This window comes from Lonchura striata, chromosome 20 (assembly GCF_050655825.1).
Source record: "Lonchura striata isolate lonStrDom1 chromosome 20, ASM5065582v1, whole genome shotgun sequence".
In the NCBI taxonomy this organism is placed as follows: Eukaryota; Metazoa; Chordata; class Aves; order Passeriformes; family Estrildidae; genus Lonchura; species Lonchura striata.
Window position 1 is genome coordinate 4,354,098 of NC_140722.1, and position 13,375 is coordinate 4,367,472.

Below are 13,375 nucleotides of genomic sequence, written 5' to 3' on the forward strand. Positions count from 1 at the left end.
GGCAGGTGTCTGGTAGCCATGGCAGGTGTCTGGTGGCCCTGGCAGGTGTCTGGTGGCCATGGCAGGTGTCTGGTGGCCCTGGCAGGTGTTTGGTGACCATGGCAGGATTTTGGTGGCCGTGACATGTGAGGTGGCCATGGCAGGTGAAGAAGGGTCATGGTAGGTGTCTGGTGGCCCTGGCAGGTGAGGGAGGTCCATGGCAGGTGTCTGGTGGCCCTGGCAGGTGTCTGGTGGCCACGGCAGGTGCCTGATGTCCATGTGGGTCACAGAGCAGAGCAGACCCAGCTGGATGCTGATCCAGAACCAGGACACCCGGGTGGGGCCAGGGCTCAGTCTCAACGTGCTCTGTCTAGGGAGGTTCTGCTCAGAGGAACACGAGGAGCAGCTGGGCAGGGAGCAGCAGAGAGTCTCTGCAAAAGCAGAGATGCACTCAAGTGACTGTCCCAATCCTCTAGGCCCAAAATCAGGTGGTGATGATTTTATTGCCATTTTGCTGCTATTTATTGATCAGGCTTTTCTGGCCCAGAGGCTGCTCAGAGGACCTTTAGCCCTTTGCATTGTGTTTCATTGAACTCGGAGTTCTTTTTCTGGCTCTTTGGCTGTAATTCACGGCAGGGTCAGCAGGTTGTGGCATTTATTCACCCTAAATACCGAACAGACACTAAAACCTAGTTAGAAAACAGAGCAGCTTCCTCCCTATCCCTGCACAGGATAGGGAAAGTCATTTCAGGGAAATTAAGCAACCTGGCCTAGCTTCTAAAAATAGAGACATAAATAAAACCTGTGCCAAATGTGAATTTCAGCGTGACTCCTGGGCCAAGCAGTAATTATCACATTTCTGATGCAGTGCAGGTTCTCACATGGATTCTCAGTTACTGGTTCTGCCATCACAAGATGAGACAAAATGAGGCTTCGTTGTGTAGTAGGTGGCAGTTTGAAGCATTAACTGCTGTGGAAGAAGATTTGAAAGGCAATTTCCCATCTCAATTTTCTCTTCAGTCATTAAAATTCATCTTCAGTTCTTGAAGTATCCACATTTCTGTTCTGCTTAGGTACCTGGGTTGGAGATCTGACTGCACTGAATATCCCTTAAATTTATGGCAAACTGTTTGACACCATTTTACAAGCCGTCCATGATTCTCCAGATTTATCTTTAGAAGAATAATTTTTCCCTCCCCACAAAATCAATGCTAATCTTGCTAGAACTGAGTTTAAAACTACTTAAACCTGAAGTTACTTCTTTGCTCTTTACTTGTGAGAGTTTAGCACTGCTCAGCTCCTTTCTTGTCACTTGTCTACAGGTTATTGTCATTCTGTGGTTGTTTAATATTTCTTCTGTGGCACTGAGCACTCTGGCATCACTCAGGTGAGTGGTGTGAGAAGCTGAGTGTGCTATTTCCTCCTCCATGCATTAAAAGCATCTACTTGGGAAGTGAGGGGACTCAACGTTTGTCCTAGAAGAGCACAAGAGGATAAAAATAACTTAATAACTGTGCCACCTTATTTGAATTTAAAATAGTTCTCTTTTTAATTCATAAAAAGAGAGTTGTCAGGCTCTGGGTGACAGAGGGTGATGAATTTGTGTGGGAGTGTGGACTTCCTGCACTTCCTTTCTTTAGGAAGCTTGTGAAGGGGGAATAACCTTTTGTCATGCTCATGTCACATTTTATTTTGGCTTAAGTCTGATGAGAGAGGAGAGAAATCTGGCTGTCAGGAGCAGCCTGTCTCCTCCGTGTGTCTTTTCTGTTCCTCTGCTCCTCAGCTTCTGCTGCTCCTTGGCGTGCAGGAGAGGCAGAGCTCCAGCTAATCCAGCTGTGGGGCTTTTCCCCTGGGCTCTGCTGCCAGAGTCCTGCTCCACCCCTGACTCCTGCCTGCTGCAGTGCTTTACTCACATCTCAGTGCTCTACACCACTCCTGATTCTCCAAACCTTACTGAACTCCACAGCCAGGTTAGCTGTGAGCACTCGGTGCTGTGCTAGATATCCTGGGATGTGGGAGCTGAGTGGGGCTTTTTTGTCTGGGCAATAACCCTCATAAATGACAATTTCCAAGATGTAAGGCTAATTACAACACTCTTGCTCTGATAGAATTGCTGGGGAGGGAAACATGGATACAGAGAGGATTTATTTCTATCCCAGCCATGATTTTTGGCCCTTCTGGAGGGTGTGAGGACATTCGTGTTGTTCTCTAACATTCTTTGGTGTTTAAAAGCAGACACTAAAGAAAAAGGTTAAATGAATGGCAAGAACCTCTTCCTTTTTCCTTAATTTTTTTCTTTGATTGTGCCCATAATTGTCTGCTAGTCATTAAGTAGCCAAAGGCCTTTTGAAAAGTCCTTTCATTTGAGAAAGATGCCAGGCAGAGCTGCTTGTGAAATAATTACAGAAAATGAGTGTTGATGCATGTTTTGACTCTGCTGTAGAAGTAATTCTGTCTTCTCTAGCTGAAGTAATTACATTTGTTTCTAAATAGAAGAGGAGAAATAGCAATTGTGAAAAAAAAATCACTTCTACATTTATGTAGTGGCAGATAGATGGGTACCAAAAAATTAATTACGATATTAGTGTAGTCATTATTGTGTGTTATTTATTGAAGTGAGGTACCATTATTAAACACATCGAGTCATGGAAGATTTGTGGGGCTTACAGACTCCTTTGCTTGATGGTTACTTTCTTTAGCACTGAGGAGTATAAACACTTTTACAGTGTGTTAAGGTAATAATTAATTTAGGATAGATATCTGCAAGGATTCACTAGCTATTAATTACTTCTTATTTATTTCAGAGAGAAAAGTTTTTCAGTTACTATATTCCAGAGTGCTCACATCAGGGAGGGCTGAGTGCTTGTATTTCTATGTATGGGAAGTTTTTCCTCAGTTCAGATGGCCAGGGGGGTAAAATTGTGCAGCAGCGGGGATGATGCCTTTGCTGCCTTTGGGGTGGGATGGATCTGCTGTATTTGATGTGGATCAGGAAGCAGCCATGAGACAACACCCCTGCTGTCATCCCAGGCAGCAGGGACCTGAAAATCCTGCCAGTCAGTTCCCATTTCACCCTCTGAATTTTATTTTAAGGAAATAATTTTTTGTGTTATGCTGAAAAGGTGACCTTACCTGGAAAGTAACCTTTGCTGAAAATTTAGATTAAACTTTTTGGAATAAACCCTAGATAAATTCTGGCCCAGGGTACTAAAGTCTTATTGGCCCCTATGTGAAAGCAGAATTCAGCACCTGGAATACACACCGTGTGCTTAGGTGAGTTGATTGGTGATAGACTCTTAATTACTGAGTGTATTGTTAAAGAGAGAAGTTAAAGGGAAGGGAATGAAGTGGAAGGATGCTTTGAGTTCTCGATGAGTTGCCTGATTCTCTGTTTAGTATCAGTTAATCTACATATTTCCTGGAGAGGTTTCTTATCTCTGTCTTCCTAATGCTTTCACTCATCTGGCAAGAATAATTTGCAGTTCCGGGACTTGATATTGAATGGATGTACCTTGATTTCAAACTGAAAGAGCAGAAATTTAGGATAGATATAAGAAAGAAATTATTTCCTGGCAGGGTGGGCAGGCCCTGGCACAGGTGCCCAGAGCAGCTGTGGCTGCCCCTGGATCCCTGGCAGTGCCCAAGGCCAGGCTGGACAGGCTTGGAGTAATTGAGATGGTGGAAGGTGTCCCTGCCATGGCATGGGGTGGAACAAGGTGATCTTTAAGGTCCCTTCCAACCCAAACTATTCCATGATTCCACCTGAGCGTGGTGTCATGAACTCAAGGTTGGTCGTGTGTTTGACCTGGCACTTCCACATTTCTGAGAGCTGTGCTGATTGAGAAAATTCTAAATCACCCTGCTGGCCACTGAGCATGGAAAACCTGTCTGTGTAAAACAACTTACAGGGTTCCAGTATTAATTCCATGAGTCTTTTTTCCAAAGTTTCCAGCTGCAAACTGCCCTCTGTGTGGTGAAGGGAGCAGCCCAAGAGACAGCAACCTCTCTGCTGCAATCCAGACCAGTATCAGATTTTAAACAAAAAAAAATAAAGCATCTCTTAATTCCCATGGTGTTTTATCATCCTTCGGAATTGAATTCTATTTGCAAGGCAGTTCTTTCAATTTCCAAGGGAGGGCTGTCAAAAAGTGAGTCAAGAACCCTCCCTACTTTTTGCAGAGCAGAAGGTCAGAGTCCTGAGAGTTTTCCTTTGGCATAAAAGTTTGATGAGTTGGCCAAACCACTGTGCAGAGTTGCATACAAATTGCTCCTTAGTGAGTCACAAAATAATAGTCTGCTTCCATTTTTGTATTATTTTTTTCTTGCTTGTGCTGGAAAGCTTTGGAAGACACATGATGCTGTCAAGCTTGTCAAAACTTCATACAGGCAATTTCAGGTCTTAAAAAAAAAAAAGTTAAATAAAAAATACAACTGGTGTGAATGGGAACAGGGAGAATCTGGCAATCTCACTGACATCAAGGAATGAGGAGGGTGTTGAGAGATTCCCCCTCTCCAAAATCATGAGCACCATATGCTCAACTTGGATTCTCTCGGTTTCTTGGGGAGTAAAACAAAAAGGCCATCTTCCCCCCTCCTCCCCCCACACGCCTGTGAAAGAAAACAGTGTATGTTACATTTCTGTGCTAGCACAGCACAAATGAGGAGGAAGGTCTGTCTCTAGCTGGTTTCAGGTCATGGGATAACGCTGGGCTGGGACTGGCAGGTGTGAAGGCTGTTTTTGGGGTCTCCTGGAGGCCTGTGAGTGACTGGAGCTTCTTGGAAAAGCTATTTCCATGCAGAAAATGAATCACCACTGCTGGTAGGGCAGCACGGCAGGATCCAAGCACGCCAGGAGGTTTTGGAGTGCAGCAAGAATCATTGCAGGTGCTGCAGGTGCTGAGCGACCCCAAAAGGGGATTCTCAGCTGGAGCTGCTGCTCCTGAGCACTTTGGACCCTGGAGGTTGGTGGCAGCTTTGGCTACTGGGGTGTGAGGTCCCGAGGGAAGTGAGGAGGGTGATGGTTGTGAAAAGGAGGAAGGAGCCACATAATTTTGGAGATGTGTAATGAGACAACTAGAGAAAAAAAAAATGGATCTGTTTGAGTTTCAGAATTGAATGTAACTTAGAAGTTGGCTGTGCTTTTGGTAGGGAGTTGAGTCAGATGAGTTGGAAATATCTCCTCCAACCTGAATTCAGTGACTGATTTTACTCATTTGTCACAGCCTTTAGTGGGGTATATCACAGGTTATTGTCTTTTTGTTCAACAGGAATCTTTAATTTGTTGTTCCTCATACTTGAAAACCTCATTCTTCTGTCCAGGAGTCTGAGTTCCTTCATCCTTGATTTTTCATGTTGCAATATCAGCTGTTGGTGTGCATTGGAGGGGGAGTGATGAGGGAAAGAGCTGCAGAATAAATCAAGGATTCTTAGCCAGGGAATGAGGAGAAATGGGATAAAAAACAAGACTTTTTGGTCATCCTGTTTGGGGATTGCTGTTCCCAGGGATATCCTGCAGAAAGAACTGCTCCAGAGATATTCATGCAAATACTTCTCTAGGCTGTTCTTCATGAACCTTCCCTGTGCAATTTGAACTCGGAGGGAAGCACATTTTTTATTAACTCTATTGTGCAGCCTTTGTGAACTGCCTGAGCTCCCAGGTGGGTCCCACACAACCGAGGAGCAGCTGTATGAGGAGTGAGGCCCTTTTTCTCAATGGGGACCTGCATACACTGGATTTTTGAAAGATTCTATTTAAGGGAAAATAAGAGATCTTCAAAGCTGGCATTTTTCAAGTAAATAACTCCTTAGCTTTGATATACTTGCTTCATGCTGCCTTGTCGGTGGAGAGGAAAGGTGTACCTTAAATCAAAGTGGATGACTGAGAATGAGAGCTAATAAAAGATTAATAAAATAAAGGAATCCCTACCACAAAAAAACATTTAAGACATGGGTTTGTATCCATTGCAGGAAACGTTCATAGGAATGAATAATTAAAGTATATCCTGGCCTCAGAAACTATTTGTTAAGTTTTATCAGGTACTTAAAGCTCTGCAGAGTGATGTGAAAAATAATAATAGGGGGAAAGTATCCCCAGCCACTTGGTTTTTCAGTCACCTTGCACAATCTCCTAATGTTGCCATTAGGAAAGAAAAATCTCTAATGGGCTAATATCAGTTTTGCTGAGCAGGCAGGTAGACAGCACCTAGCCCAGGATTCATTAGCCTTGTATTTCACACCTGAAATCATCATGACTGATGTGCAGGAGAGCAGCAGCCCACTGACCCTGAGCAGCCCTGCAGAGGCCAGCCATCATTAGAGTCATCATTACAGAGCAGCCGTGCAGGAGGCACCAGCCTCTTGTTGTAATTGAGAGCATGCATCACTTTTGAGGAAATTTGAGCTCCTGGACTTGAGGGAGTGTTTCAAATGAGTGGTGACTGCTGAGAACAGGGTAAGCCAGTTGAGTTTGCTGTAAAACTTTGCCATCCTGTAGTCCTTGACAGGGTAAATTGCAACTCCTGCTCCCAGAGACCTGGGTGCATTCAGCACTTGTACTGTTCTTCCAATGGACACTGTTTTGGAGCTCGTTCCCTTCCTGATTTCAGTAATATTGTTGCACAGAGGATGTTGGGCCAGATTTACATGCAGGAAGATTTAATGTATCTGTTGCTGATGGTAATTAAAATTATTGAGGGAAGGGAGGAACCAGAAGACCAAAACCTCAAAGAAAACAAAAAAGAAGAAAAAAAAAGGGCAAGACAAAGGAAAAGTCTTAGCGACCAGCTGGAAGGGGAAGTGATGAAATTCTCCCTCCAATACCTCTGCAGTGAAATTCTACAGCACTTTGATAAAGAAGCCATGAACTTGCCATCAGGACCTTCTCAAACTCCTGGTGGGTTGCAGCAGCTTGAGTCAGGGCTTGGGCTGGCTGGAGCACGTTTTGGGCAGAGTTGAGCCATGGAAAGGCCCAGGACCACAAGGACTGAGGCACTGGAGACATACCATTGTCTCTGCTAGTAATGAAGGGATGGGACTATTTTTGGGCTAAGAATGATTTATTGTTCAGATAAACATCAGTCTCAGGGGCTGTGAGATTTATGAGAGCAAGCATTTGTCCATAGCTCAAGAGTAGCCACAAGTTCTTCATCACAAGGCAATACAGAACTTTCTAACCCAATAAACAGATGCCACAAGGTTTATTTTGCTGTTCTGACTATCACCTATACTGAATTTTGCTGCACTGTGGATACTTTTGTCCAATAGGCTTGTGTCTCACAGGCACACATATGGCTCTGTTATAACTTCTAAACTCTTAGTTTGCTTTATACAATTGCACCTCTACATGATAAACCCTTCACCACCTTATCAATGCAGTTTGTCACTTAAGGTATATTCCGACTTACAACTACAGAAACGTAACTTTATGATTTTTCTACTTAATGTGTATTTTATTTTCTTTTTTTCTTTTATGTGTACTTTATTTTTACATCAATCTAACCTTCTTCCACGGCTCCAAATCAAACTCTTCAGTATCTCTGGAAATTTCAGTTTTTCCAGTTCCCACAGAGACACAGTGTACCTGTGTGTCCTGTGCTTTGCCCTGCCTGGGGCTGTGCCTGACCAGCGCCTTGTAATGGTTGATTATCCACGCTCCACTTTCCTTCCCAGGAATTCTGTAGGAGAAAGTGGTAGTATGGAAAAAAAACCATAAATAACCATGTTATTCTTCCAGATAAACACCTCTGTAACTTGACAGGGAAAACTGGATGCTGCAGTTCTGAAGCAGAAGACACATAGTACTGTGATGAGTAGGATTTTGGCTGACTCTCAAAATAGTGCTGGTATTTCTGTCTTTTATCGGGAAGAATTGCAACAAGTTTCACTACTTCAGGCATGGGCCCTGCAATGAAGAAGAATCTGAAAAAGCAGTAAAGCAATAGTACCAGCACATCCCTCTGCCACTAACATCCTGCTGTTGTACACATCCTAGAAAACCATTCTCACAGAGTGTAAATTTGTCAAAGATTTCCGGGGTACTTCATGCCAAACTGCACCAGAACTGAGCTGCTCAGTCCTCTGAACATCATAGCTTGTTTTGTTTTCACAGTCAATGTAAATGAATTAGTAATGGTTTGCCACTTACTATAAATAATGCCCTATTTTCTGCCTGTAGCTGTGCAGATCCTGCAGAAAATGATGTTTTTGACAGCCCATAGGCCTGACAGAGCTGTTTCTCTGGAGACAGTTTGGACTAGTAGCAGTGATGTGTGCATGGTTTTAGGCATTGCAGATCTAGGAGCAGCTGGTTTTGACTTCTCTTTTTCCTGTAGTATATCCTGCTCCATTAAGAAAAAAAGAAAAAAAATCCAACACTTACATGACCAAGCTGTGCTTGACAGAGCTTCAGGTCTGGAAAAGTAAAAAAACTTGAAATTTCAGCAGCGAATGAACATTGGACAGAGGCTGGGATTCACCTGGTGATGAAAGGACAGATGAGGTGGGGTACAAGGGAGCAGTTTCACTAGGGAGAAATAGCAACAGGTGCAACATGGTATATGGAAAATATGTTATTTGATGTAAAGTATTGCTGTTTCTTTCTGTGTGTCACTCCTTCAGTGGATTTTCCTGAGCAGAAATTTGGCATGAACAGGGATCTGTCCAAGCCCATGGAGTTCTGTTTGAGTCAGGTTCATGTGATTAGATCCCATGTAAGTTTGAGGTGAAAATCTGCAAGGATGGCTTTTAGTAAATTCTGGGGCATCACATAAATAATTTCAAATCATATAATGCATTATAGGTAATGCACCTTTCCTGGAAAGACAGGCAGAGAGACTTGGGGTTGTTCTGCTTGGGGAGGGCTCTGGAGACATCTTAGAGCCACTTCCAGTGCCTAAAGGGAGCTTTTGAAAAGATGGAGAGCAAGTTGTACATGGGCAGATAGTGACAGGACAAGGAGGAATGGCTTCAAGCTGACAGAGGGGAGATTTAGATTAGATGCTAGAAATTCTTGACTGTGAGGGTGGGCAGGCCCTGGCACAGGTGCCCAGAGCAGCTGTGGCTGCCCCTGGATCCCTGGCAGTGTCCCAGGCCAGGTTGGACAGGGCTTGGAGCAGCCTGGAATGGTGGAAGGTGTCCTTGCCCATGGCAGGGGGGGAGTGAGATTATCTGTAAGGTTCCTTACAACCCAAACCATTCTGGCATTCTCTGCTCACTACGATGCTGCAAAGCAGCAAAATTGAGCCACCCAGAATAAAAAGTCTGGGGAAATAAACTGTCCCTGCTGTGCCTCACTAATCGTCCCTGGCTTGTCAGAGCAGGCAGGGGCAAAGGCTGCTGTGTGCTGAGAGAACAGCCTGGCTGAGCAGTGCAGGCAGCAGCAGCTAAAGGTGCTCCCATCAGGAGACACTGGCAGGCTGCTGAGCCCTCCTCCGAGAGCAATGCATCACATGGAGTGCAGGCTGCTCACTGGGAGTGGGCTAACACCCCTGAAACTGCCTCAAGCAGTCCCTCACTTTTAACCTGGGTTTGTGGTCCCTAAAGGTTTGTTTTGAGAGGGTTGGATTCACTGGGAGTGACCTGGTGTTTTAAAATCTGTTGTTCTTAGCGCGGAAGGATCTTAAACCAGAGTAGGTTCAGTGCTGCAGCAAGCTGTGTGCAGTGATATCTGGGAGAATGTGTAGGTTGTGATGTGCTTGTAAATGTTTTGCTTTAATTTTAGAAAAAAATGTGGTAGAGAAGAGATAAATAAGGACAGAGAGGCTGAAGCAGCTGTAACAGTCTTTAATGGAAAACTGACAAGTTTAAATGTCAAGGCCATAATAGCAATTAATTCCAAATGCTTAATTATCATTTTATAGCCAAGATTTGATCTACATTCCACAAAGCCAAATACAAATTAAATTGCTTTCTACTGAAATATGGCCACTGAGAGACTAAGACCTAGCAAATGTTTTACTCCAGGAACATTATATAATGACCCATAATTTTGGTGAAAATGAGGTGGAAACATCTCTTAACATCTCTGTTTTAGCACACAAAAATACAACCTCTAGGAATATCTCACACAACTGTGTTTTGTATTGGCCAGAATGGCTCAGGACTCGCCTCAAAAGTGCTGGATGTCACACTGGGAATGAATTTTTGTGCTTAGCTACATTTGCAGAGGTACACAAATGCTTCCCTGCACTGGGCTTTCATGTTTTGAGAGAGAAGAGAGTTTGTCAGTAAACAATGCAGCAGATTCTGGGAGAGCTGGGGAAGCAATTATCCTCCCTGGCACCCCGGGCTCAGAACCCAGCAATATTGTGGGGCAGGGAGCTAATTGCTCCATCTGCTGCTCAGGGCTCTGTCTGGTGCCCAGCACACTGGACATGCAGAGCTGTCTGTCCAGAGCAGGCAGCAGCAGGCTCTCATTGGAAATGTAAAGTGCAATTTTGCCATTATTCCACTGGCTTTGTTATAACCTCAATGATTTTCAGTGCATTGTTGCAGTAGCCGGAGTCCTTGTGTCCCTGCAATCAATGAGGTTCCTTGTTTGCTACCCCAGCTTGTGCTGGGCACGTTTTTCTGCCCATTGGTTCAGTAAGAGCCTGATAAAAAGTGGGAATATTACAGGTTATTGTCTTCTTGTTCAACAGGAATCTTTAATAAAGCTCTTTGTGGTGCAAACTGCTGGGCAAAAATGCATTTTTCTGCTATGGCCCAACATTACAGCTCCATTTGCAAAGGAGCCCTGAGTGAAGACCAGTTTGTATTGATGGGCTGGTGTGAAAAATGTATGTTGGCTTTTCCATCCTGCAGTGTCTTTATGTCCTTATCCATATGGATGATGTCCTGATACATATTAGCATTGCTTTGTAATCTCACTCTTCTGAACTGCTTGGGGATTCTGCAATGGCACTCACAAGATATTTGTGAATTAAAATTACAGACTGAGCTGTTTCCTCCTTTATGCTCTTTGTGGCTGTTCACACTGCAGCTTGAAAAGGAAAAAGGCCTTCATGCACCTTTCTCAGCTCATGTGCAGGCAGAGCTTTTGGCATCTCCTATTATGGTTTTAGGAGCTTAAAATAATAAGAAAAAAACCCTAAAATTCAAGCCCTGACAGGGAGAATTTTTGATTATTCAGAGTTCATATCCATGTCAGTTGGTAATTTTTAGTGGTCAGTACCTTCTATTATTTAAAATTCTTATGAGCATAGAATCATAAAATTAGTAAGGTTGGAAAAGAGCTCAGAGAACAAGCCCAGCCCTTGACCCACACTGCAAAGCCCATCACTAATCCATGTCTCTAAGCACCACATTTAGTCTCTAAGCACCACCTTTGTGTGTTTTCTGAATGCTTTCAGGGATGGTGATTTGGTGATTTCACTACTTCCCTGCTCAGCCTGTTGCAATGCCTCAAAACCCTTTCAGTGGAGAGTTTTTCCTTCCATTCTGCTTTAGACTCCTGCTGTCTCAGGTAATGACTGAGAAGTGATGAGGAGGTGGATGTGTCTCACCTGATACAAACAGCTCTCCATTGCATTCATATTTCTTCCAGGGAATTTCTTGGTTTGAGAGAAACCATAAAATCTCATTTTGTCCTGTTTATGAATGGCTGCTGGCAAAGTTTGTCAGTCACTGCAGAGTAAACAGGAGAGGAATGAGAGGAAATTAATAATATTGAAATATAATTTTCTGCCTGCATGGCTCAGACAGGACAGTGTGAGCTGTGGTTACACACGTGAAGATGTGTTCATTAGGTACATCCCAAAAGCTCTGGGGGGATGGCAGTGGCACTTCCTTCTCCAAATGACAACATCTTGTGGCTACACTTGTAAATATTAGCATTGACCTGGTTAGAGAGGTTTTATTAAGGAATGTGGCTGGAAAGAAGATCTTCTCAGCCTCTTGGACATGACCAAGGGGTGTGGGAGACATCATTCATTGTACCAGACTTCAGGTCGCTGTGCTGTGTCTCATGTGAGAAAAGAGAGGTCCTGCAGGCTGGAATAATTAGTAATAGTAATTAGTATTATAAATTAGTAATAATTAATAATTATTACAGGCAGAGTGGTCTTGAAACAAGCAGATATGCAGAGCCCTGGAAGGATTGCTCTGCTGCTGACAGTAATTTCTGCTTTGTGGAGGGAACTCTTCAGCTGTGCCCTGTTTGGGTTTAGATTAACAGAACAAGGAGGTGCACACAAGGTGCTTGTAGAGTTGTGGTTTTAGTTGCCTTTTGCTTTTGTTTCTTACATTATTCAAACCCCAAAAACTCGAGTCAATTCTGCTGATCAGTTCATCAAGCAGACGAGCTCCTCAGCACCCAACTTTGATCTTTGTTAGAGATTTAAATGATACAGCGAGTCTGTGATTTTCTGTTGAGGAGTCAGAAATAAAAAAGTACAAATTTAAAGAGCCCAGGGGGTTTCTCAGCACTCTAACATTCTATTTATGGTAATTTATTTTGCAAGATGCTCCACTTAAACCTCTCTTCTCTAAATACCATTACCAAGCCTTCATCCATGGCTGCTCCTGGATCCCTGGAAATGTCCAAGGCTGGGTTGGATGGGGCTTTCATCACCCTGGGATGGTGGAAGGTGTCCCTGCCCAGGGCAGGGGTTGGGGCTGAATGATTTTTAAGGTCCCTTTGAATCCAGACCATCCTATGATGCTTCTCAGCCCCTTTCTGGTGGTAGCAGCAACAATTTAAAGTGTGAAATTGCACATCTTTGGCTTAAAAATTCCATGGGCAAAGGCAGCAGAGCACAAGGAGCTGTGACCAGCAGGTCCCATTTGCAGGAATGTGTCTGCAGCACACCCAGCTCTCCCTGGACTGGGGAAGGTGCCTGATTCTGAGACTGAATCATTTCCCTGAGTCATGTTCAGTGAAAACTGTGAATCAGGCCATGGTGAAAAGGTGAATTTTGCTTTATTGAACTCCTTCAATTTTTATGGTCTGAGATTGAGAAAAGAATGAGTTACATTCCTAATTTATGAGGTTAACTTTTAGAATTTATAATTTATATGAGTGTGCTTTTACGTGGATTCTGGTATTTTCAACTGAAACTTGGAAAGATCAAAAACTTAGAGTTGGGGAAGTTAATTTTCAGTCTGATAAAGATAACTGAATAAAAAGATAACTGAATTGGCTACAGGACAAATACCAGGTTTGCATTTAAGGCTGATTTTTGAGGGATTGTTGGCTACAATAAGTAATATTTATCTGGTCTGGGAGAAGCTACAGTTTAGAAAGAACATGTTTTAGCCAGTGCCTGGTGCTGCAGTTACACAAGCAAAACTGTGAGAAAGAATTTTTTTCTCCTCCTATTTTCAATACCCAGGTACATAGAGTAATCTGTCCAGCTAAGTGACAAGGCTGCAACATCTTGGCCCCTGCAATAGTGAATGC

The 13,375-nt window shown here is 43.5% G+C and overlaps 1 protein-coding gene and 1 long non-coding RNA gene across 8 annotated transcripts in view; both read left to right on the forward strand.

Annotated features, from left to right (window-relative positions):
• PTPRT (protein tyrosine phosphatase receptor type T) overlaps positions 1–13,375 on the forward strand; it is a 465,535-nt gene that overhangs the window by 246,268 nt on the left and 205,892 nt on the right. The gene's annotated exons all lie outside the window — the stretch shown is intronic.
• The window catches only part of LOC146765706 (uncharacterized), a 49,835-nt gene that overhangs the window by 11,445 nt on the left and 25,015 nt on the right, over positions 1–13,375 (forward strand). Inside the window, exon 2 of the long non-coding RNA XR_014949626.1 lies at positions 86–13,375. This exon is cut by the window's right edge and continues 25,015 nt beyond it. This is a non-coding gene — a long non-coding RNA (uncharacterized LOC146765706). The remainder of the gene's footprint in view (positions 1–85) is intronic.